Genomic DNA, 21167 nt, shown 5'->3' with positions numbered 1-21167 from the left:
TTTCAGTCTTAAAATGTATTGAGATTTGTTTTGTGACACAACATGTGGTCTATCCTGGAGAATGATTGATATGCACTTGAGAAGAACATATATCCTACTGTTTTGGGATGCAATGCTCTGTATATATCTCTTATGTCTAATTTATTTATCATATTATTCAAGTTGTCCATTTCTTTACTGATCCTGTCTAGATAGTCTATTTATTGAAGAGAGTGGTGTATTGAAGATTCCAGCTATTATTGTAGGGACATGTATTTCTCTCTTCTGTTTTGCCAGTGTTTTCCTCATGTATTTTGGGGCACCCTGATTAGATGCATAAACATTTTGATTGTTATTACTTCTTTGTGCATTTCCTCTTTCATGAACACATAGTGTCCTTCTTTGTCTTGTAACAGTTTGCATTTAAAGTAGATTTTGTCCGATATTACTATAGCTATTGAGCTTTTTTGGTTATGGGTTGTATGGAATATCTTTTTCCAACTTTTAACTTCCGCCTATTTGTGTCCTTATGTCTAAGGTGAGTCTTAAAGATAGCATATAGATAGCTGTATTAGTTTGCAAGCTGCCGGAATGCAATATACTAGAACAGAACTGGAATGGCTTTTTAAAAGGGAGATTTAATAAGTTACAAGTTTACAGTTTTAAGCCTATAAAAATGTCCAAACTAAGGCATCCAGGTAAAGATACCTTAATTCAAGTAAGGGCGATGGGTCTGGAACAGCTCTATCAGCTGGCACTGCTGGTCCCTTGCTCCTGGGCTCCACGGCCTTCAGCCTCTGTTGCTGTGGGGGTTTCTTGCTTTGCTTCTCTGGAGCTGGCTTTCCTCTGTTGGCTTCCCTGAGCTCTCTCTAGGCTCTGGCTTCTTAACATCTCATGGCGAAATCCTCTGGGCTCCAAGCATCTCCAAACATCCGTGTCTCTGTTCTCCAAGTGTTGGCATCTGTGTCAGTTCCGCTCTGAAGTTTATTTTGGCTCTGTCATTTCTGTAGGCTCTCCAAAATATTCCCATTTTAAAGGATTCAAGACCCGCCTAGAATGGATAGTGCCACATCTCTGTGGAGATAATCTAATCAAAGGTTTCTGCCATGCAATATTGAACTAGGATTAAAAGAAATAGCTGCCTCCACAAGATCAAACCAGGATTCAAACATCGTTTTTCTGGGGTATATAATATCTTCAAACCAGCACAATGGCTCATATATTTTTATCCATTTTGCCAATCTGTGTCTTTTGATTAAGGAGTTTAATCCATTAACACTCAATGTTATTACCATAAAAGCAATATTTATTTATACCTTTTTATCCTTTGGTTTTGATATGTCCTATCTCACTTCTGTCTCTCTTTTTGCCCATTTCGTTGCCCTTACTTCATTTCTATGCCCTCCTCCTTTCAGCCTGCAGAGATCCTTTAGTATTTCTTGTAAGTCTGATCTCTTGTTAACAAACTATGTCAGTTTTTGTTTATCTGTGACTATTTTAAGCTCTTTCTGTTTTTGAAGGACAGTTTTGTCAGGTAAAGAATTCTTGGTTGTTAGCTTTTCTCTTTCAGTACCTTAAATAAATCACTATTTAGATAGATAAATCACTATCTTCTCACCTCCACAGTTTTAAAGAGAAATCAGCGCTTAATTTTATTGGGGATCCCTTGTATGTGATGAATCACTTTTTTCTTGTTGCTTTCAGGATTCTCTCTTTATCTTTGGCATGTGACATTCTGATCAATATGTGCCTTGCTGTAGGTCTGTTAAAGTTCATTCTGTTTGTAGTATGTTGTACTTCTTGGATATGTACTTTTCACAAGGTACGGACATTTTCAGTCATTATTTCCTCAAATATTTTTTCTGCCCTTTTCCCTTTCTCTTCTCCTTCTGGGACACCCATGATACATATATTTGTTTGCTTTGTGCTGCCAATCTGTTCCTTGTCCTATTTTCTAATTCACTGATTCGTTTTTCTGCCTGTTCAGATCTGCTGTTGTATGCCTCTGCTATATTTCAGATCTCTTCTATTGTGCCTTTCATTTCATGTAATTTCTGTTATTTTTTATTTATAGTTTACAATTCTTCTTTATCCTTACATAATGTCTTCCTAATATCCTTTATCTCTTTAGCCATCTTCCCTTTGATCTCCTTGCATTGATTTAGGAGATTTGTTTGATAAGTTGTTCCAAATTGTGTCCCACTGAATTTTTCACTTGCTCCCATGATTGAGCCATATCTTCTTATTTTTTTTGTATGGGTTGCCATTTTTTTCTGATGTTTGGGCATTTGATTATCTTGATAAGCTTACCCTGAGGTCAGTTTCTCTTTCTTACGTAAGATTTTATTGTTGTTTGACTTTGTGTTAAGGCACTTCTTTGACACTTAGTTTAACTTCTTGTTGACGTTTAGAATTGCTTGTTTAACTGATCAGATTTTTCTGTTCTTCTTCATTTGATTCTTGCCCTGGGTATACAGTGCAATTTTTATGATTGTACAATTTTTGCAGTTGTTTCATCCCTAAAAGAAAGCCTCCTTTTCTCTGTTCCTTTTCCAGGGATCTTGATATATTTTGTTTGTTTTTAAATTTCCTCCATTATTTTTTTACTCTCTTTTCATTGCTTGTAATTTCTTTTGCCTGGAGGGCAAAGTTTGAGAGGAGGGTGACCCTGGAGATGACGTTCCCATGTCAGTATTTCCCAGCCAAAACAGGGTCAGAGACCCATGAAGAGGGTGCAGGCCAGTCCCAAAGAGCTCTGGGAAGATGGCCAGGGAAGAGGCCATCAAGCCTTTTTAATGGCTCCCCCAGAGCTGCACTTTCCTGACCTGCCCAGAAGATGGCACCCTTCAGCAAACTGTCCCCCACAGCCTTGAGGGGGCCCAATATCAACTTCTATGACCTTCACCCTTGGTGGGGGCAGGGCTGAAGCAATGGCCGTTGTTCTCTGTCTGGGGTTGACTAAAACTGTGGCTAAAAGCTGGAATCCAGTGATTCCAATTTGCCCATAAAACCCATGATCAATACTTGGTCATGCACTCCCCATTTTTGGAGGGCTTCCACTTTTCTCTACCCCAGTGGCAGCCAGCCAGGAGCAGTACCAAGGCGGTCTGCTTCTAGAATTGGAGATGGGCACTGGCATCTGCTGTGGAGTGGCAGCCACTGCGGAGTGGGCTACTCACAGTTTTTTTATGCGGTTTCTCAGTCTCTTTGCCCCACTTTTCCCTGGATGATGTACAGTGCTCCCGGCATCTGAAGGCCCAGAACCATTGTCTCAGACATTTTCTGATCAGGCTGCGAGAGGAAGGATGAGTTTTGGAGCTCCCTACTCCACTGTCTTCCCTGGAAGTCTCTACACCATATTCCTTTTGAAAAAAATTTTCAAAAATTCTCATTGTGAAATTTAATTGATTTCAAGGACTTCAGTTAAGAGTTTCTGGACCTTTATTTCACTGAGCATGTTTATGTTCTGTCTGACCTTTAAAATGATGCCTCTAGGGTTTCATCGTTAAACATGCTCTTTGCTGTCCGTTTGTGACAGATACTTTTAAATTAAAGAGGTTTTCTATGCTGTCCTTATTTGTTGATATATGTGTGTTTTGTATAATTTCTTGGTCATTTTTATTTCCTCTGTAAAGCATCAATTTCATTTAGACTGTAAAAAATGTTTTGCCTACAGCTATACACATTATTCTCATAATGGTATAAACTTCTTGTTAAATTGTTAAATCTCTTCTATATCCTTTTTCTGATTCCTAATTTGAATATTTATATACTGCTGCTTGCTTTCTTTTTCTCTCTTTCTTATCAGATTTGCCAGAAACTTGTGTATTTTAATGATCTTTGCAAAAGGCAATTCTTGATTCTTTTTCTTGAGTATGCTTACGTGTTGCTTTCTAATTAATTTCTTTTAAGTTAATTTATCTTCATTCATTCCTTTCCCCTATATTCATTGGCTTAATTTTGTAGTTATCCTTCTAATACTGTGGGAATCATTTTTTTTCTTTTGTTCATCATTTCTTCCTAGGTAACAAAGTATTAGGACCTGAAGTCCCCTTTGGTGCCACAGTATCCGAGGAGCTGGAGCTGTAGGAAAGAATTGCCCATGCCATGTTACAGAACTGCAGAGGGTAAAATCAGATGGGTGTACTGAGCCTTATGTTTTCCTGACCTTACATACTCTTTTGCCACCTCTATTATAATGCCTGGAATAATTCATCATGAGAACATAGTAAAATTTGTGTTCACAATCCCCAGAGATTGGACAAGGTAAATTTATTAAGTCCCTGTTAGTCACCAGGCCTTTTGTGAGGGTCTGAAGATGCAATGAACAAGATAGACATATTTTTCTGTCCTTATAGTATTTCAATGATAAAAATGATGCAACAGTGTAGTGTTTCAATGATAAAAATGATGCAACAGATGCATCTTGACAACATCCACTGCTGTGCTTCTAGGATACATTCCTAAAATTCTAGTTGCTAGGTCAGTAGATAATGGGTATTTCACAGCTTTTGTAGCTTTCAATCAGCCATCACAAATTAGAATCATTGGTCTTTAACTGTGTCTGTTTCCTGAATGGTCACTGCACATAAGAATATTAAAAGTTCTTTGACAGTTCTATCACACAGTGGTTCAGTATTTTTTTTTTTACTGCCAGTGTCTGTTGCCTGTTTTATCATTCGTGAATTGTCTATCCATATCCCTTGATCATTTCAGTATTAGTGTTTTTGTCTTTTGTCTACAAACTGTGCCTATAGGTACTTGTATATGTACAATAAAGAATATTGTGCATATATCTTTTTCTGACAATCTTGCTGCTAACATGCTATTCTGGGTCAAATTTTATGCCCCCAAAAGATATGTTGAAGTCATAACACCTGGTCCTGTGAATGTTATCTGATTTGGAAACAGACTTTAAAGATGTGATTAGCTAAGAAGAGGCTAAATTGGATTCGGGTAGAGCTGAATCCAACATGACTTTATAAGGAAAGGAAGTTTGGACACTGAGAGAAGACAGTCATGTGATGACCGAGGCAGATATTGAAGGGCTGCATCTGCAAGCCAAGGGGCACAAAGTTTGAGGTGAGAAGAGGCAAGGAATGATCCTCCCTACAAGTTTCAGAAGCAACATGGCCCTGCCGGTTCCTTAATTTCAGACTTAGCCTCCAGAACTGTGCGACAGTAAACATTTTGTTGTTCTAAGCCAGCACGTTTTTAGTAATTTGTTATGCTAGCCCTTGAAAACTAAAGACACAGGGTATCTATATTTGGGAGTTTGTTTTTAATTTAGATTATGGTATTTTATGTCATGTACATGTGGATTTGGCATTTCATGACATACATATGTTGTGGATTTAAGTGGTCAAATCTACCAGTATTTTTCTATTACATATAATATTGATATATTTTATATATTATTTTGCCTTTGTATTGATGTAGGGTCAACCTCCTTGAGATTAGATAAACATTCAACTGCATTATGTTGTTTTATTCTTCCAGGCAAAGCAAGGGCCTTTGCAAAGGATTTTATGAAAAAATTTTTTTTAAAAAGCAGAATACTCACTTAATAAACTTACTGAGTGCCACCTATGTGCCAGGCAGTACTTCTCTATTGCACAGAGTGGACCACTCCTCAGAGGACAAGTGTGGCCTACTGTTTCTTTAAGCAGAGGTGGGAGATGAAGGGGAGAGAAAGGAAGCCTATTCCATGGTATTCCAGGGTTCATTTATGGTCCTGCTTATGTGAAAAATTTATGGCTATGCTAACTAGGTGAGTTTCAAGACCCTTGAGGTTGTTGCTGAGAAATAACAAGGTCTTATGGCCAAGATACTCAAGAGAAATAGAGTTCAGGGACAGACATTCTGCCCAGTAGCTTCCTGTAGTATAATAAAAAAACTTGGCTGGTCTTTGTCTCCAGTTCCTGGAGATGCAACCTCTGAATCTTTCCTCTGATAAACATTATCTTCTGTTCTTCGTGGTGGGTCCAGGACCACACCTCATAGTTCATATGGTCCCACTAGAAAGATCAACCTGGTGATTGGGGGCACTGGGGCTTCAAATCAGGTCTTAACTGCTAACTCCCCTGACCTCTGGTTGGGGAGGAGGACTGTAGATTGAACTCAGCCATGTGGAATTGATTTCATCAATAACATCTGCATAATAAGACCCCATATAAACTCTGAACATTGGAAGCCATGAGGGGCTTCCACAATTTATAAGATACATCTCTGTGGCGGGAAAGGAACATGTTGTGATTCCACAGGGAAGGCACAAAAGCTTGGGTCTGAGGCCCTCCCAGACTTCACCCTACATGGATCTTCTCTTGGCTTCTTCTTAGCTATATCATTTTGGATATAAGAAACCACAGATGTAAGTATAGCACTTTCAGCGAGCTCTTTGAATCGTTCCAGTGAATTATCAAATCCAAGGTGGGAACCCCTAAATTTGTAGTCACTTGGTCAGAAGTCCTGATGGCTGTGGACCCCCAAACTTGTGGCTGAGGTTGGAAGGGCAATTTTAGAGAAGATGGCCCTGAACCTGATGGGTTAGAGTCAGAATTGACTTGCATTATAGCTGTTGATTGAAATAACTGCAGGCATTTGCAGCTGGTGTCAGAAGTTTTTGCAGTCCAAATACTTCCCAAGGCTGAAGTTAAGAGCGATAATCCTTGTTGATTTTTCTATAAGCTGGAATCTGCAGACACCTGGAAGGAAACACTATAATACAGAGCTCTGATGTGGAAACCCAAACACCTGGCCATTTGAAGTTGAGCTTGCCAAAGATCATGATAACTAGACTTGTGTGATATGTACTTTGTGCCAGAAGCTGTCCTAAGTACCGTGCAGCATTAACTCCTTAAATCCCCACCACAACCTTGTTGGGTAGGTGTCATGAATGTCTCATTTTAGACTAGAGTAGACTGAAGAAGAAAGAAGCTAAGTAACATGCACGAGATCTCATGGCTGCTAAGAGACATCAAACTGCCTCTTTCCCTTCTTTTGTGTGCTTGAGGACAGTGGGAGAAATTGCAATAGGAATTCATCTCAGAAAAAGTCTTGGAGAATTATTTTATTCCTTGCCATAAATCAATCTTCATCAAGCAAAATAATTCTGTTTGCTATGACATACTTTTCTGAGTATTTCTCTTGAAGCCAAAAGTCATAATTGATAGTAGAGATTATATCCGTGTTGCCATGGTAAACACCACTCCACAAACTTAATTCATTATTGAAGCTGTCTTCTCACTGAAATGATAAAGTTTTATTTATTTCATTTTTAAAAGAAGTTACTTCAAATTTCTTTTCAGAAGTGCTCATTAGATTTTTGCATACAAAATGGGAATCAAAGAGATGTGAATTTCGATTAGATTCTTAGAGATGTCCTTTTTATCAAAACATGATGAAGAAACACTGACATGAGGACCGCATTTGAAATGATGATTGCCCTGGAACTGGAGGTAAGGTGGGAATGGAAAGGAAATCTGGGGGACTGCATATGATGACCAGGAGCCTCCCCTTTATATTTTAAGCTCTTGTTTGTTGCTTGAATGTTTTGCATCAAGTGTGTGTTAGTTTTTGCGTGTGTGTGCATTAGTTTTAAATCTAAAAATGTAAGAGCATTTCCATTTTTGCAAAGGAAAAACCAGATCCATCTCTTCAGGATGTTTTCAGCATTTTGGTCTCTAACTTCCTAAGGCAGGTAAATGTGTAGAACTGCTTGTCTCCCTGTCCTTTTCAAACTTTAACAACAGATTATATTAACTTTGCACATGGGTAGTTATCTATCTTCCTCTGGGTGCTAGAACAATGTATAGTGCATGGGATGATGTGTTCTTCGAAAGCTCCTACCCTAACAACTTCTAGGTACATACTAACTGAATATCAGTTCTCTATATATCATCCTTAATTTTACACTCAAAAAAAAAGTCTAAGTATTGTATTAATTTGCATTTCTTTGATTACTTCTAGGATTGAACATTGTCATATATGATTATTTTTCACCTTTCTTCCTTCATTTTTTTGAAAATCGCCTTTTTGTGTTCCATGTTTATTTGGCATTGGGTTGCCCTTTTATTCATTTGAAACATTCTTTATAAATTAAGGATATGGACATATTTGGTATTTATTTTTCTCAGTTTGAAATTATCTTTTAGTTTTCTTTATGAATTATATATAAAGATATATAAATATTCATCATTTAAATATATACATATTTCATATAGAGAGGTTTTGTACCTTCATATAATCAAATCTATTTATCTTTCACAATAATCTAATGCTAGAATTACATAACAGGATTCATATTTTGCTTTGAACTATACATTCAAGAATTATTACTTGCCCTTAGTTCTATACTTAATATTTTCATAAGTCCCCTTTTTGTTACTCATGTTTACTCATCCTTGAGCATGGCAAGATCTACGCAGGCTAGGCACTTGCTCAAAAGCAGGGTGCAGGACCTCTCTTGATTCCTTCCATGGTCTATGTGGTCGCTGTTAGCTTCTTTCTTTATTAATTAACATTGTTGATGTCAAAGCACCTTGCCCCTTAAGCCATTCAGCATTCTTGTGGGAACAGAGAAGGAAACTACGCCTTGTGGTTGCATCATTTCATCCCTGGGTGGGAGGATGGAGAAACTCTGGTGCAGGCAGGCGTTGGGGGCATCTCTTCTTCACTCAGCTTTCATGTTAGAACAAATAACCGTAATGTAGGTCTCCCTTCCCATGGATGAAGCCACAAGGCTCCTGTAACAGGACGCTTACTCCATATGTTATAAAAACAAAAAGTCAGGGATGTCAGTGATTCCTTGGGTTGGTAAAGCCCCCTCTGCCTGGGTTGACTCCGAGGGGCCTCTTATCAAACTGCACCATTCATTCACCACATAAGGAACACCCTAGAGAGAACTAGTTCCCACCTCAGTACTGCCAAGCTGAGTTTAAACCCCCAGTGAAGAGCGGCCAACTTCTCACTTGACCACCGCTTTTTAAAATGCCAACGAGAACCTGCCAGTTCCCTGGATCCACCAAAACCCTTAGTCCCTCTGCTGTAAAAGATCTTCCCTTGTCCTCCCCAAATGGGCTGGAGTTCAGACTTCAGACCCTCAATAAATTCCTGCCTGAAAAAAAATTTAATTAAGAAAAAAAAAAAAAAGAAGAAGCTTAGCTCTATATACCAACACCTCCAAGGTGGTACATACCCAAAAGGTTGGTTGCTTTTTGGTATCCACTAAGCAAGCATCTGAAGGATGCCTGGCAGGAACCGTTTAGAATAGATCCTTAGGAACAGGAGACAAGCAGAAGCCTCATGGATAAGTGGTGAAAATTGGGGTGGAATGTTAGAATAAAGCAACCTTGCCACAAAGTTCTGGTTCCTATAACTTAATTCCAGGCTCTATCAAGGTAATCTCAAACCCTAGGGCCTGCATCTTGTCTTTGCGGCTATTTACGTCTTGCATTTTTTTGTTTCCTTACCATTTTTTCCCTGTATCTTCTTGTTATCGCAGCAAGCCTTGGTTGTTACCTCTTTCATCACTGATACATGCTACAAGTCTTGTTTCAAATTCTCTAGGGATCAATCACTTAATTTTCCTAACTGCTGAAGATTCCTACCAGCAATTCAAGACTTTGCCTATCACCAACTAGCTCTTGATTACTTCTACCCATCAAGTCTGTATTTTGAAACCAATGCTGCCAACACTGAGATGGATCTGTCTTACCTAAGAGGGAATTGCAACTCCAGAAGCTCTGCCACTATTCTCATTCCTCTAGAAAATGAGAAGAAAAGTAAACTTCAAAATTAATTTTGAGGCTGGGGGCCCCTCTTTGAGACCTCTCAGTAGTATACTTTTTATTGCACTTTGCAAATGTTCTCTTATTAAGTATTCTTAATAATCTTCTGAGTTGCTACCATGTCAGGACCATTTTACAAATGAGGAAAGTGATGTATAAGGAGGCTAAGTAATTAACTCATGTCTCACTGTTAGCAAACCACAGGACTGGGGTTGAACTCAGGTAGCCAGGTGCCTAGGCCCAACTCTTCACCTACCATGCTGTCTCTGATATGGGGCCAGGTTCAAACTTGTTAAACCACTTTGCCACCTTCTGTTTTTCTGGAAATCCAATCTGCTGGGCAGATTCCATTGCCAAGAAAACAAAGTTCAAAGCAGTAGAAGAAGTATTCCCAGGAAAAAAAAAAAGCTTTGCACTTTGGCTGTTACCAATGGAGATTATCTGTCAAGGACAGTGGGCAAACACTTACACAAAATGTTTCTACCTAATGGTAACTTGAGAAGAAATAATGTTCTGAGAAGGCTTGATCTAAGAGAGGAGACAAGTGCTTCACCTCTGCTATAATATCACCCAAGGAACCACCAAGATAGGTTGCACTGAATATTGACATAGGACTTTTGGTAGTCTGATGTCAGATGTGATGTCTTGTCATCACTATCATGAATATGTGGTCAAGATCAAACCCAAGTTCAGGAGACCCAAAGAACTATTGTTCCTCTGTCAAGCTCCTAAAACCCCTGTAAATGAAGATAGGCTGTTATGCTGTGATTACAACCCTGAAATAACATGACCTTAACACAATCAAGGTTTATTCTCACTCACCTGGAATCCGCTGAAGGTCTAGGCAACTCTCTCCATGCAGTGACTCAGCTTTCTAGGCTGCTTTGATCTTGGGACTCCTTTGGGATTGCTGCAGTAGGTAAAGAGAGACTGGGGGCTCTGGCCATGAAAAGCTTCAGCCTGGAATTGATACCTATCATTTCTGCTCACAACCTATTGGCCAGAACTGGTCATATACCTTCAACTAACTGCAAGAAGGGGCAGGAACTGGCTTATGGTCAGCTTTAGAAGGCTCTACCACAGCTCTGAAATCCAACTGTTTTGAGAATGGTGAAGGGTGAAGACTGGCATTCTTTCTCTTTTCATTTTATTAAAGAACAACATACTACAGTCAACTACACAAATCTTAAGTGCATGATTGATGAATTTTTACATAATTGTGTACCTGCCACTCAGATCAGGAGATTAAGAGCATTCATAGCTCCCCAGAAGATGTTTTAATGCTTGCTTCCAGTCAATTTCCCACAAACCTCTGTTCTGACCTCTACCATTCTAGATTGATTCTGGTTTAATGCATTATATAACAGAATCCATAGTTATGTGTGCTCTTGCAGCTTTCAACTCAATATTGTCTGTGAGAGTCATCTATGTAGTTGCAATGATTAGTGATTTGTTCCTTTTTATTTCTGTGTAGTATTCTACTTTATTGTTTAAATACCACCATTTACTCAGTCTTTCTACTGTTCAAAGACATCTGGATTATTTCATGTTGGGAACTGTTCCAACTAAAGTTGCTGTCAGTATCTTTGACTGTGACTTCTGGAGGACACAATAACTCATTTCCGTTGTGTGTATACCTGGAGTGACACTGCTGATTCTTATGGCATGTGTTGTTTGCCTTTATTGGATACTACCCAGTGGTTGTAAGGTTTATCTTCCTGTTAGCAGTGTGTCAGAGTTCCAGATGCTCCACATTCTTAGCGTTGTTTAGTATTATGATTTCAGCCACTCTGGCTGAGTACATTTCTTTTGTGAGTAATGCTATTATGTGCCTTTTCATAGGAGGTTGACCAGCTGACTATTACCTCCTTGAAGTACTGTTCAAGTACTTTGCCAGTCTTTAATTGAGGTGTGTTTTTCTTGTGGATCTGTAGTTCTTCATATTTTCAGGTCACAAGTCCTTTATTGGATAAAAGGCCTTAACAATGCCTTTTGATGACTGGAAGTTGTTCATTTTATTAAAGTTCAATTTTTAATTTTTTTGTGTTTAGTGTCTGACGATATTTTGATATTGTTATAACAGGTTAACATAAATAGCCAAGGCCTACATATCCATTATCGTCTGCCCCAGGGGACTCCCAAGGGAGGCTGATATAAGAAATCACAGCAAAACGGGATCCCAATTTTCTTTATGAATAGCTGAGTTGCTGCCTAGTCCTGACTCCAGCAGGGTTTTCCGGTCCTCTTGGTAGAGAGGAAAAGGAAGAGAGAGAAGGGAGATGGTGGATAACTCTCCTGGAGGGCCAAGCTTCTGCTAGCAGGAGTGCAAGAAGACGTGAGTCCTGACCTCCTTCAGCTTTTTGGTGCTGCCTGCAATAATCAAGGGCTATTCAATGCCTCATACTCAAATCAAATTATTTACTCCTTCTCCCTCAGGGAGGAACTGTAACTCATAGAGTACAAGTGGGCCTGGGGGGCTTGGAGTTGCAGAGTCTGGTATTGTCCTTTTTGGATAACCTATTTGGATCTGTAGCCACACCCATGGTCAGCAAGGGCAATGGCTGCCCATTCACGGGAGGAGGCCAGTAACATGTCACAGTGTCCTGCCTCTGCCTTCCTGTGGCTGCCCTCTCATGTCTTCCCCCTCTGGACCTAATTGAGTTCATTAGTATAGATAGTCCATCTGCTTCCTCCAGCTTCCAAGACACACCATGGCTTTGCCCCACGGTGCTGGGAAACAGCAATTCTAGTCCTAGCTATGTACTCAAGAGAAATGTGTATGTATGCTCATCAAAAAGTATGCACTACTTAGAGCTGTTAGAAACGAAAACCTAAAATTGTAGAATTGTAACCCATACTGAACTCTGAAATTTGTTTTACATCTAATTGTTACCATGTGCTTTGAAATTTATTGCTTTTTTGCATATATGCTATTTAAAGAGAAGGAGGAGTATAAAAGAGAAGATAGGATTTAACAAATGAGTATGACAGCTGAGTCATTATATTGCTATTTCTGTTGGTCTTCAGTGTCTCAGAGCAGCTAGAAGAAAAAAGGAAAAAGTGTAGAAGAAAAAATGAAAAATTGTAGAACTGTAACCCATACCAAACTTTAAAATCTGCATTGTAACTACTTGTTAAAATGTACTTGGAAATTTATTGCTTTCTTGTATGTAGGTTATATTTCACAATAGAAAAAAAAAGAATGTACTAGAATGCTCATAGCTTTTCCTAATATCCCCAAACAGTTGCCCATCAAGAGTAGAACGAGCAAATAAATTGTAACATATTCATACCGTGGAATGCTACACCACAGTGAGAATGTATGGCAGGGGTAACTCATACGATACTGTATGGACTAAGTCAGAGAATACGAACTGTAGGAGTCCACTTATGTATAGTTCAACACAGGCAAAATAAATCAGTGGTGCTCGAAGTCAGCAAAGACATTTATTTCCCTTGGGGGAAGTTCTGAGTGGGCTCCAGGTGTTTATCATATTTGGTTTCTTGATCTGGGTGACAAACACATGGGTGAGTTCAGCCTGTGAAATTCATAAAACTGGATATTTAAGTTATGCATACTTCAAGAAATTAAAACGAAAAATGTCCCGGGCTGGGGGCAGAGTGAGGAAGGCATCATGGTGCGAGACAGTAATTTAAAAAAATACCCATCCTCTGGTCACTTCCTAATTATATTCTGTGGGTGGGGGTGTGCAGAAGGGGTGGGATCTTGCCAAAAACAAAAGAAACAAAGACCCGAAGGCATTTTCCTCCCTTTCTCCTGTAGACTCTGGCGCTCTCGTGCAGAGAGCTGCACTTCCTTGGAGATGGCGCTTTTGTAGCTGTAGTCCTGCGAGGTCTCCCTTGAAACAATGGGCTGTGTTTGTCTATCAGGCAGATGGGGAGAGCACGGAGAGCAAAGCAAAGAGAAAGGGGACCTGGGGCTGAGAACTGCAGTCCTGGGGACCGGGGTCAGCTCTGGGCACCTCCCTAGCTCTAGCCTTCTTTGTGTCCGGTGTCGCTACAGGAACCGGCCCACGCTGGGTACTGGCAGGGGGCCTGGGCGGCGGGCGCGGGCTGAGGCTCTCTCTCCTGAGCCCACCCCATACTTCTGGGCCTCCGTGTTCCCGTTTGCAGCAGGACAGAACCTCTTGTCCTCTCGTTTCCTGGAAGTGCTGCCATAGTCAGGCCAGGGGCCAGGAAGCAGGACACTCTTGCCATTAAAAATCACCCAAGGCAGAGCCGCCAAGACTTGCTCTCAAGAAATCGTGACCTCAACCCGTGTGACGTCAGCCTGGAAACCAGAGGCCCGGGAGGCGGCGGAGGAAAGCTGGGGTGGGGGCGGGGTCATCACTGCGGGGGTTCATTGCTTCCTGAATGGGAAACTTGGTCTCCCGGCTCTCTCCTTTTTTGATTAATAGACATATTTTTTGAAGAGGCAATGCTTCTTCAATCATTGAAGAGGCAAAGATTCAATGATTTTTTAATCTTTTTTGAAGATTCAAAAATCAAAATGATTATTTTAAAACGTTTACTTAGGGTGGGCCACGGTGGCTCAGCAGGCAGAGTTCTCACCTGCCATACCGGAGTCCCGGTATTCCCGGCACCTGCCCATGCGGGGAAAAAAAAAAGTTATTTCAAAAACAGCTCTGCTGCTGTTCCCTATGGGCACTTATGAGCAATTTGTATATCCATGATATCTATATGCAAATATAAAATGAGAGTATATAGAATATATATTCTCGTACACAATTTTCTCATGCAAAAAGGAGCATATGATGAAATGCAATATGCCAGAAGTAGATTGGCTATTACAATGAGAGTTTTAAAGAACTTAGAATTTACATCCTTAGGCTGTGAAAATGTCCAACTCAAGGCAACAACAGATGATACCTGGCTGGACTCTGAAGATAGGCTGCCGGCATTTGGAACCCCCTTTCACATGGGAAGGCACATGGCTGGTGTCTACTGGTCCTTTTGTCCTAGATTTCACGCTTTCAGCTTCTGGCTTCAGTGGCTTCCTCTCTGTTTTCTGTTTGTCCTCTCTCAGCTTCTCTGGGTTTTTTTTTTTTCATCAGTGTTCTATCCCTTTATAAAAGCTTTAGTAAGAAGATTAAGACACATCTTGAAAGAGGCGAGGCACAGCTCAATTAAAATAGCCTAATCAAAAGGTCCCACCCATAATAGGTCTACACACACATGAGCGAATTAAAAGAACCTGATCTTTTCTGAGTTACATAAAACATCAAACCATCTCAACTATATACATTGTCCCAAACTTCACGTTTTAAAAAATGTCACCCTGGACAAGGTGCATGGGTGGTTCAATGGTAGAATGCTCACCTTCCATGCGAGGGAACCAGGTTCAATTCCCGGACTGTGCACACACACCACAAAAAAGATGTAACCCTGGACATATTTCCCTGCTCCATCCTTTTTTCCAGCCGTGTAGTATTCCAGTGTGTAGTCATAGATTTTTTTAACCGGGACCCTCTTGAAAGAAACTTGGTTGTACGTGTGCCATTTTGTACCCATACAGGTATATCTGTAGAGGAAATCTGCCCTGTTTTTGTCACCCAGGCCAGATATCCCATGGAGCCTCAAGGCCCCCGGTGGCTGTATATCCAGGCTTAACTACCTGCACAGCTGCCAGGACTATGGTTTGTGGGCTCTGTCTCCCTTGTTTTTCCATCCTCTCAGCCTCCGCCTGCAGGAGACGCCAGCTTAGAAAGGACCTGGAATGGGACGAATCTGCTCCCCGATGCAGATCTTTACATGGAACCCAGGCTGAGCCCTGTGGTTCCGAAGAACTAAACCACAGAAGCCTCAGGCCTAATAACTCGCAAGGGAAGTTGAGTTTTCAGAGTGCACTGGGCAGGTGAGGCACACAGGTACGCTGCCCCTCTGAGACCCTGGGGGTGGTTGGTCTGGGGTAGACGGAGACTCAGGTGTGCAGGTGTGGAGAGAGGCATGCTCAGAAGCCCAGGAGGCAGAGAGATGGCACAGCAGCAGGGGCCTGGGCCTCTCCTAGGTATGGTGAAGGAGTGCCGTTGGAAGCCAGCAAACCTGAGTGAAGGTAGCATGGGAGGAGGGTGGGTTCGAGAGGAAGTGATCTTTGTCATGGAAGGGCAGGCTTCCAGGCTAAATCTGAGACATGGAGGATTGCTTTCCATCCTAAACCCCTGAGCAGGCCCGAGGTAACAGTGAGGAGCAGTGGGAACTTCAGCTTTCCCAGAGGCATTGGAAGTTATGTAGCTCAGAACAGAACATCAGAGAAGCCCTGACTCTGCCCTGGGGTCTCCCCATGGGGAAGAAGAGGAGGCAAGAGGAACCTGTCCCCTGGACCTCACAAGAAGGGATTGGATGGAGATAAGGAGGAACAGAGTCTAGAGCGATCATTGCTTCAGGTTAGTGATTGCTATGGAAAGGAGGACGTCTGCTGACCCTCAGGTGCCTTGGCTGAACTTGAGACTGAGAATGTCATTTCAGCTCTGGGGGGGAGCTTGGTACTGAAGCCTGCTTGTGAGGTGCGTCCCTGAGTGTGAGGTGCGTCCCTGTGTGTGAGGTGCGTCCCTGAGTGGGAGGTGCGTCCCTGAGTGGGAGGTGTGTGTCTGCGCGTGAGGTGTATCTGTCCCTGAGTGTGAGGTGCGTCCCTGCGTGTGAGGTGTGTCCGGCCCTGCATGTGAGGTGCGGCCCTGAGTGTGAGGTGTGTCCCTGAGTGGGAGGTGTGTCCCTGAGTGTGAGGTGCGTCCTTGAGTGTGAGGTGCGTCCCTCCGTGTGAGGTGCGTCCAGCCCTACGTGTGAGGTGCATCCCTCCGTGTGAGGTGCATCCAGCCCTGTGTGTGAGGAGCGTCCCTGTGTGTGAGGTGCGTCCCTGAGTGTGAGGTGCGTCCCTGCGTGTGAGGTGTGTCCGGCCCTGCATGTGAGGTGCGGCCCTGAGTGTGAGGTGCGTCCCTGCATGTGAGGTGCATCCGGCCCTGAGTGTGAGGTGCATCCCTGAGTGTGAGGTGCATCCCTGCATGTGAGGTGTGTCCCTACGTGTGAGGTGTGACTCTGATTGTGAGGTGTGTCCCTGCGTGTGAGGTGATTCTGTCTCTGATTGTGAGGTGTGTCCCTGAGTGTGAGGTGACTCCGTTCCTGATTGTGAGGTGTGTCCCTGAGTGTGAGGTGCGGCCCTGCTTGTGAGGTGCGGCCCTGCATGTGAGGTGCGTCCGGCCCTGAGTGTGAGGTGCGTCCCTGAGTGTGAGGTGCAACCAGCCCTGAGTGTGAGGTGCATCCCTGAGTGTGAGGTGCATCCCTTAGTGTGAGGTGTGTCCGGCCCTGAGTGTGAGTTGTGGCCCGAGTGTGAGGTGCAACCAGCCCTGAGTGTGAGGTGCATCCCTGAGTGTGAGGTGTGTCTGGCCCTAAGTGTGAGGTGCGTCCCAGGCCTATTTTGAGGTTGGTATACTGGGCCTGGTGTGTCATCAGATCACAGGCCCGCCTTCCAGGTCCCTATGGTTGGCGTCCAGGCCGTGGTCTGACCACTGGTTCCAAGGAACATCTCTCCCAGGCTCATATGTGGGGCCCGACCGCAGGCTGTGTGGGGCGCCTGCCTTTCTCAGCAGTGTGGGAGCCAGCACCTAGGCCTGTGTGGAGTGCCGTCAACCTGCGTGTGAGGCCTGTGTCTCAGGCATGCGCGTGAGGCCTTTGTCCTGGGCTTTTGTGAGCCGTCAGTATCCCGGACATGTGAATGAGGACAGTGTCCCCTGCCTGTGGGAGAAGCCAGAGTCCTACACTCTGTCCCAGGCCCATGGGGGAGGCCTGTAGGAAAAGTTAATATCCTAGTATGGGTGAGATCCGTGTCCAAATACACATCTGCAACCCAACATTAAGCCTGTTTTCTAACCTGTGTAGAAACTTCAGTTTCTCAGTCTATGGTGGAAACTACCTGTGAGACTTTATTATGTTGGCATTCCCTTCATAGTTACCAAGCTCTGTGGCAGATTGGACAGTCATTGATGGGAGGACTACCCTTCCTTGCTCTTTTGACAACAGTCATAACCACTGAAATGTGAGTAGTAGCGGAAGCCTTAAATGCCATTACATAGTTCCAATGTGGCTCTTTCTCCTCTGCCATGAGACTGGCATCTTCTAGTAAGGGATGCTGCTTCAGCCTTGATTCTGGGATGAATATGACATAGACTAGAGACCCAACTAACTTAAGAGAGTCATAAATATGAGTCAAAAATAAAATTTTGTGGTTTTAAACCACCAGGAATTTGGAGCTGTTTGTTATCACAGTATAACCACTTAAGCTGACTGATACAAGTACTGACTCTGCACCAGGCAATATGCTATATATTGGAAATACAGCAGTGAACAAGACAAACATGATCTCTGGCTTTGTGTAAACATAGGGACTGGAGAAATAAATACTCTCTCCTTGAAGGGAAGATTGGGGAGGACAGATTCAGGGCCAAGATGAAGAATTCTATTTTGAAAATACTAAGTGTTTTGGTTTGGTAAAGCTGTCAGAATGCAATGTACTAGAAATGGGTTGGATTTTACAGTGGGGACTTATTAACTTAGAGTTTACAGTTCTCAGGCCATGAAAATGTCCAATTTAAGGCATCAAAAGGATGATACCTAGACTCTGAAGACAAGCTGCTGGCATCCGGGACACCTCTGTCATGTGGGAAGGCACATGGCTGATGCCTGCTGGTCCTTCTCTCCCAGGTTTTGTTGTTTTCAGCTTCTGGCTTCAGTGGCTTCCTCTCTGGTTTTTGTGGGTCTTCTCTTAGTTTCTCCTGCGCTTTTCTCTATGAGTTTCTTTTAATTTAATCTCCTAGTTTCTGTGTGTGTTTTATCCTCTTATAAAGAACTCCAGTAAGAAGATCATGACCCATCTTGAGTGAGGTGGGACCCATCTTAATGGAAATAACCTAATCAAAAGATTCTACCCACAGGAATGGATTAAACAAACATGGCTGAAGGCAAGTGGTGGCTCACTCACAAAGGTGCTAGACACCGGCCGCAATCTCAGGGCTGGTGGGTGTGTGCACTGGCTGTGAGACTGCAACTCGACCCTGAGCCGTTGGCTCTCGGGGTTAGCGTGCTCAGTTCAGCGTTTCCTGTGCCCTTTCCTGTGCGGCTGCAGCGCCGGCCTTTGGCCTGATGCAGCCCATCTACAGCTTCAGCCTTGGAAGAACTACAGAAAGATCTGGAAGAGGTGAAGGTATTACTGGAAAGGGCTACTAGAAAAAGAATACATGATGCACCTACAACTGAAAAACCCAAGGTTGAGATGGAAATCACGGGTAAGATGCAGCAGAAATCACAAGGGAAAGCATGTTTTATGTCTTGAGAACATAAAGCCAGCGGCTGTGGTTGCTCCCATTACAATAGAAAATCAGTAATTATGGATGGGAACAGTCAGATCTGTTTGTGAAAATCTACTTAACCTTAACTGGAGCTCAGCAGGTCCTCACTGAGAACGTGCAGGTGCATTTCACAGAGCGGTCATTTGATCGTCTGGTAAAGAATCTAAATGGGAAGAATTATTCCATGATTGTGAACAACCTCCTGAAACCCGTCTCTGTGGAAGGCAGTTTGCAAAAAGTCAAAGCGGATACAGTTCTTCTCTTATGTAGAAAGAAAGCAGAAAACATATGGTGGGACTACTGAGTCGGGTTGAAAAAGAATGTAGAGAAAGAAAAGCCTTCATGGGACACTGACGTGGATCCTAATGAGGGACTGATGAACATTCTAAAGAAGAACTATGAAGATGTAGATGATGATATGAAGTGAACCATTAATAAAGCATGGGTAGAATCTAGAGAGAAGCAAGCCAAAAGAGGCACAGAATTTTGAGACCTCTAGGTTCTTTTGGAAACTGCAATATGGAAATATTGATATTTCCAATAAGGCAATGTTGGGGAGCTGCAAAGATACAATTTGACAGCTGATCACCTATAGAACCAACTCCTATTGGACGATTTATTTAATTAAAATGTGCTTATTAAACACTTCATCCAAAAATGGTTTCCTTACTACACCGGGTCATTTTGTTCAAGAAAGGGTTATGTTGCATCCTTGCTTGAATTGTTAAAAAGCAAGTCTTGCCTAATAAAAATGCCACATTGTGTGTGTTTTTGTTTAGGTAAACAGTAGAAAACAGAAGTATTTGCATACCTTTAAGTTACTGACATTAGCTCCCACCAATGTAGGAATAAGAGTAAGTAAAACCTAAGCTTCTGCTTAAAATGCAAACTTTTACCTGTGTTTGAAGATTGTAGTCGAGAGCTTGGCCTTATCTCTTAGCAGCACAAACAGTGCATATACCATGCATTACCTTGCACCAATAATCCAATCACAAATGCATCTCTCTAGACATAAATATATTTATGAATATAGTCTTGAAGCTAAATCTTAACTTGACAAGAAAGGTAAGCTTCTTTGCATATACCAATTAGTAAGTTTTGCCGTGGATCCACTAGTTTACAAAAAGCAATATCCAAAAAAAGAATTATTTGAACATCCATCTGTTCCTATTTTCAATAAAGTTGTATTTTTATGCAGTGAAAAAAAAACACGGGGTACATAACAGCTTTTAACTACCACGCTAAGATTGAGCTATCTGTAAGATATCAAAATGGGATTGTCAAGTATATAATTGGTATATGAATCTATAGCTCAGAAGAGAGCTTTGGGATGTAAATTTGGCACTGTTGGTATACAGCTGGCTAGTGAGGAGTCTGGCACTGTCAGAAAGTAGGTAACTCACATAGTCTAGAGGAACACAAGTCTTTTGGAAATTCACCAAGGTATTGGTAGCAGACAAATGGGAGAAGGAAGGAAAGGTCTTGTCATAATGCATAGATGGGGATTCAGACAATTTTTAAATTATTATTAATAAGAGACCCCTGATACTTGGATAATCCAGGTTGGAGATATTCCAGGTAATATCCCACACTTCTCAGAGCAGCGTTTCCAAAATGTGGTTTGCATATCACTGCTGGCACACAAAATAATTTTAGGGGATGTACAAAAAATATTGGTTATTATAGAGCCATGCTTTTTTGTTGTTGTTGTTACCTTCTAATTATGATGTATAAATCTGTTTTTTTTTTTTTTGGTGATATACAAACATTTTTTTTTTACATGGGCAGGCACCAGGAACAGAACCCAGGTCTCTGGCATGGCAGGCGAGAATTCTGCCACTGAGCCACCGCTGCACACCCAATATACAAACTTTTAAGAAGGCATTTAAACAAAGATAATAATTTTATTTAAAGAAGAGTTATAAGTCAAAACTTGTACAGATGGTATACATATATGCCTCGAAAACTGAGAATGATTCAAGCTTGAGAAACACTGCCTTAAAGGTAAGTATCAATACCTGCATATGGCAGAAGAGGCAGTGGG

General features: G+C 42.0%; 1 pseudogene; it reads left to right on the top strand.

Annotated features, from left to right (window-relative positions):
• Positions 1 to 19065: 19065 nt before the first annotated feature.
• LOC143646020 (calcyclin-binding protein pseudogene) lies at positions 19066 to 19613 on the top strand (annotated as a pseudogene).
• The last annotated feature ends 1554 nt before the right edge of the window (positions 19614 to 21167 follow it).

The sequence above is a fragment of the Tamandua tetradactyla genome, chromosome 9, assembly GCF_023851605.1.
Source record: "Tamandua tetradactyla isolate mTamTet1 chromosome 9, mTamTet1.pri, whole genome shotgun sequence".
Lineage (NCBI taxonomy): Eukaryota > Metazoa > Chordata > Mammalia > Pilosa > Myrmecophagidae > Tamandua > Tamandua tetradactyla.
The sequence above is the reverse complement of the archived record's forward strand: the minus strand, read 5'-3'. Positions and strand labels throughout refer to the sequence as shown.